The sequence below is a fragment of the Hordeum vulgare genome, chromosome 7H (assembly GCF_904849725.1).
Source record: "Hordeum vulgare subsp. vulgare chromosome 7H, MorexV3_pseudomolecules_assembly, whole genome shotgun sequence".
Classification (NCBI taxonomy): Eukaryota; Viridiplantae; Streptophyta; class Magnoliopsida; order Poales; family Poaceae; genus Hordeum; species Hordeum vulgare.
In genome coordinates this window covers 566778903-566784050 of record NC_058524.1, presented here as the reverse complement: position 1 = coordinate 566784050, position 5148 = coordinate 566778903, and positions in this window count along the sequence as shown.

The following is a 5148-nucleotide window of genomic DNA, read 5'->3' as shown; positions in this document are numbered from 1 at the left end:
TTTAATTTAATGCACCTATATACTTGGTAAAAGGTGGAAGGCTCGGCCTTTCTAGCCTGGTGTTTTGTTCCACCTTTGCCCCCTTAGTTTCCGGCTACCGGTGTTATGTTCCATAAATGAGCACTCCTAACATGATCGGGGTTGTTATGGGGACCCCCTTGATAATTCGTTTTAGATTAAAGCTGGTCTGGCAAGGCCCAACTTTGGTACTACATTTGCCTAATAACCTAATAATAATGCATAGGGACCCGCCGACACCCGCGGACTAATTTAATCAACCCCCGGGCCAGTGCTCCTCATGAGTGTTCGCCCCACCTGAGCGATGTCCGGCGCCCCTCTAGTCACCCGGAGGTTTAGCGATCCCGACGTCTAGCTCCTCTGCCGTGTCCTGAGAACGAGGTACACGACTCCTATCGGGATCGTCGACACGTCGGGAGGCCTTGCTGGATTAGTTTTACCTTTGACGAAATATCTTGTGCATCGGGATTCCGATGATGCTTTGGGTAATCTCAGAGTTGAAGTTTTCCACTAGGGAATCCGACGAGATCGCGAGCTTCGAGATTGAGGATTTCTATGCGGCTTGTGGTAATTTGTGATGGACTAGTTGGAGCACCCCTGCAGGGTTAAATCTTTCAGAAAGCCGTGCCCGCGGTTATGTGGCAACGTGGAAACTTTGTTTAACACTGGTTCTAGATAACTTGAAGTTAACTTAATTAAAACTTGCCAACTGTGTGCGTAATCGTGAATGTCTCTTTCGTGAGTTCCTTCTCCGATCGAGGACACGGTGGGGTTATGCCTAACGTAGGTAGGTGTTCAGGATCATTCATTTGATCATCAGTAGTTCACGTCCATTATGCGTAGATCTTTCCCCTCTTATTCTTGTACTCGTAAGTTTAGCCACCAAATATATGCTTAGCCACTGTTGCAACCTCACCACTTAACCATGCCTCACCCATTAAGCTTTGCTAGTCTTGATACCTTTGGGAATGAGATTGCTGAGTCCCCTGTGGCTCACAGATTACTACAACACCAGTTGCAGGTTCTGGTAAAGGTTACATGACGCGAGCCCGTTGATTGTTCATTTGGAGTTGCTTCTTCTTCTTCTTCATCATCGATCTAGGATGGGTTCCAGGCCGGCAGCCTGGGATAGCAAGGATGGACGTCGTTCTTTCTTTTCTCATTTGTTTTCGTCCGTAGTCGGACCCTGCTCTTACTCTTGATGCTTATGTAATGTACTGATGTGACTCTGATGTAGCTTGTGGCGAGTGTAAGCCAACTCTTTATATATCTCTTCTTTTCAGTACATGTACTTGTAACGATATCCATTCTTGCGACACGACGAGATGCGCTTCTATCCCTGACGAGGCCCTCGTGCCAAATTGAGGATAGGGTCGGATCTTGGGCGTGACACTTGAGAACCAAGGCAGAGGGCCGCGGAGGAGGCCACGAGCCCCCTAGGCACGCCCAGGGGGCGCCTAGCAGGCTCGTGGGCCCTCTAGCCTCCTTTTCCCTATCTCTTTCGCCTATAAATTCCCTAAATTCCCCAAACCAACACAGGGGAGCCACGCAAATACTTTTCCGCCGCCGCAAGCTTCTGTTTTCGCGAGATCCCATCTGGGGACCGTTCTGGTGCCCTGACGGAGGGGGATTCGGACACAGAGGGCTTCTTCATCAACACCATTGCCTCTCTGATGATGCATGAGTAGTTCACCACAGACCTTCGGGTCCATAGCTAGTAGCTAGATGGCTTCTTCTCTCTCTTGGATCTTCAATACAAAGTTCTCCATGATCTTTATGGAGATCTATCCGATGTAACTTTCTTTTGCGGTGTGTTTGTCGAGATCCGATGAATTGTGGATTTATGATCAGATTATCTATGAATATTATTTGAGTCTCCTCTGATTTCTTATATGCATGATTTCGTATCCTTGTAATTCTCTTTGAGTTATGGGTTTTGTTTGGCGAACTTGATCTATAGTTCTTGCAATGGGAGAAGTGCTTGGTTTGGGGTTCATACCGTGCGGTGTCCTCACCTAGTGACAGAAGGGGTAGCGAGGCACACATCGTGTTGTTGCCATCAAGGGTAAAAAGATGGGGTTTATATCATATTGCATGAATTTATCCCTCTACATCATGTCATCTTGCTTAAGGTGTTACTTTGTTTGTTATGAACTTAATACACTATATGCATGCTGGATAGTGGTCGATGTGTGGAGTAATAGTAGTAGATGCATAAAGTATCGGTCTACTTGTCTCGGACGTGATGCCTATATGTATGATCATTTCCTTAGATATCGTCATGACCTTGCGCGATTCTATCAATTGCTCGACAGTAATTCATTCACCCACCGTAATACTTGCTATCATGAGAGAAGCCTCTAGTGAACACTATGGCCCCTGGGTCTATTTTACACATTGTATATTCACATCTACATACAAAAATACCAAAAATACCTTGTTGCACTCTTATTTATTTATTTATTTATTTATTTATATTTACCTATTATCACTATCAGATCTCACCTTACAAGTAAGCGTAAAGGGATTGAGAACCCCTTTAGGCCTCGTTTGTTTCGCATGGGTCGGAGGGGTTTCCACGGGATTAACCCCGCGAGGCCCAGAATCCCCACGAAACCCCGACGGCCTGTTTGATACACGAGGTTACATGGACCAACCCACTCGATTCCCCCTTCGATCTGCTTCTTCCACGCGCTTCAGAACCCTCGAGGGTGGGCTCAAGGATTTGGCCGTGCGACTCCTCCCCAAGCCGCCGCCGCCGCCCGACTCTTCCCCAAGCCGCCGCCGCCGCCCGACTCCTCCCCAAGCCGCCGCCGCCACCCGACTCCTCCCCAAGCAGCCGCCGCCGCAGCCCGACTCCTCAACACCAGTGATCTGCTCCGGCATACCGTACTACTCCCCGGCGGATAGTCTTCGCCTCGCCTCCCCTCCTCTCCTCTCCCCGCGTCGTCTAGGGTTCTATCTTTGTCCAGCCATGGCTGCTGCCTCGTCTCGGTGGGTGGGGTTGGTGGTGCTCACCGCGGTGGAGACAAGCTCGTCGGCTTAGGAGCAAGAAAGCAGAGCACATCTTGCAGTTCACATTCTGTGAGAAACCTGCAGAGGATGCACCAATGATTCAGAATATATGGTTTGTAATCAGATGGCAACTGCAAATGACGATTCAAAATGTAATCATCAGATTTATCAACAGGGGTGCCACCAGTTTAATTTTAGGAACAATGAGAGGTGCCTGAACTTACTTACTCTTGTACAGTATAATATAGCACATTCAGAATAAAATGGACAATGACACTACAATTACCAAAGCAGTTGGCCTCGTTAATTTAACGCCAGGTCTCTTTCTACAAATTCATGGTAGCTGTTGCTGCTGCCTTCTTTTGGGGCTGCTTTACTTTTCTTTGTTGTGGCTAGGTATTGGTGCTAGGAATGTTGATTGTAGCCGGAATGTTGATTTTTGCTACTTCTTCCTGGACAGGCACCTGTTCGGTGTCGACGTGCCTGACCGCAAGGTCGTGTAGTGCGAGCTCTATGAGCTGGTTGAGGAGCTATCCAGCGAACACATCATCACCCATTTCGTTCACGCTTGGAGGCTGCCACTGGCTCTCCACTCAGGTAATTATATCGTTTGCCAACTTTGTATATATTCTTGCTACTAATTGTTTAGTCTTTAGTGACTGAAAATGGTGTGTTTCTGTGTAACAATCCGAGAGATGTATAGTGTCTTGCTGGTATCTTGGTGTGTAACATATACTGAATTAAATCAACATTTATTAAGTTGTGGGAGAGAAGGGATGCTAATGTTGGAAATTTCAGGTTGTGTTAATTAACAAGCACAGTTCCTAGTTGCAATACTCCTGATGCTTCATGCTGTTTAATAAGACGTTTAACATTCGGTGGCATATAGTACTCCCTCCGTACCAGCTACCAGACTGATTTTTCATCAGCTACATTGTAATTCAAATGTCTGATGTTTCATGTTTTGTTGTTCTTATTTTCTACTGCATCCAGATATGTTATGTTTCATGCTTATTCTAATTTTAGTATCGAGATGAATTCCAAGATAATCTCACTCACAACGTAATAAGTTCAGGAATTGTTGAAGACTTGGAGTTCTAGGCACCGCTAACTTATTGTTGACTCAGTTGTGTAAAATGTGACACCCAACTAGATTTCTACATTATATATATATGTATATGAGTGGTTATTTGTTATCTTACATGTCGTTTATTTTCCTGCTTGTTGCTTGCTTATTCTAGTTTTAGTGTCGAGATGAATTCCGAAATAATCGACCGAATTCAGAAGAGAAGAAGAGAGGATGATGAAGATTTGATGTCCTTCATTTGGCCCGTATTGCATCGAATGCGTAAAAGAGGAACAATCGAGAGAAAGAAGCGACATAGCTCCATCCTATATGGAAAGAAGCGTGTCCATGATATTCTTACAGGGCATATTAAAAACTGCCTCGTAGCTTATAGGATGGAGCCACATATATTTAGGGCTTTGGCATCTTACCTTAGAAGAGAAAAGTTGATATTGGATACAAGAATTAAGGTGGACGAGAAGTTGGCCTTTTTTTGTACATGGTGTCCCACAACGCGTCTTATGAAGATCTCCAGTTAGAATTTCAACATAGTGGTCAAACATTCCATGAGTACATCAACGAGTTCTTCAACATTATTCCTCTCTTAGCTAGTCAATTTTTGAAGCCTCCGAGCATTGATGAGCCACATCCAAGAATCTCCACCGACCCAAGATTTTATCCCTATTTCCAGGTTTCCATCAGTAACACTTCCACAATTTCTTGACTTATCTAACTTGAAGTTCTTCGTTGACCTTCAATCCATTTTATTTTTAGAACTGTTTAGGAGCCATTGATGGTTCACATGTACCTATAACTACAACACCTGGGATTGTCGCTCCATTTTGGAATAGGAAGGGCACCCTCAGTCATAACATCATGATTGCGTGCGACTTCGATCTACGATTCAGTTTCATATCATGTGGCTGGGAGGGTTCAACAACAGATGCCACAGTTCTTCAGTCTGCAATGATGACAAGATTTAGAGTAACCGAAGGGAAGTTTTACCTAGTTGATGGTGGTTATGCAACCACTTAGTCATTTCTGGCACC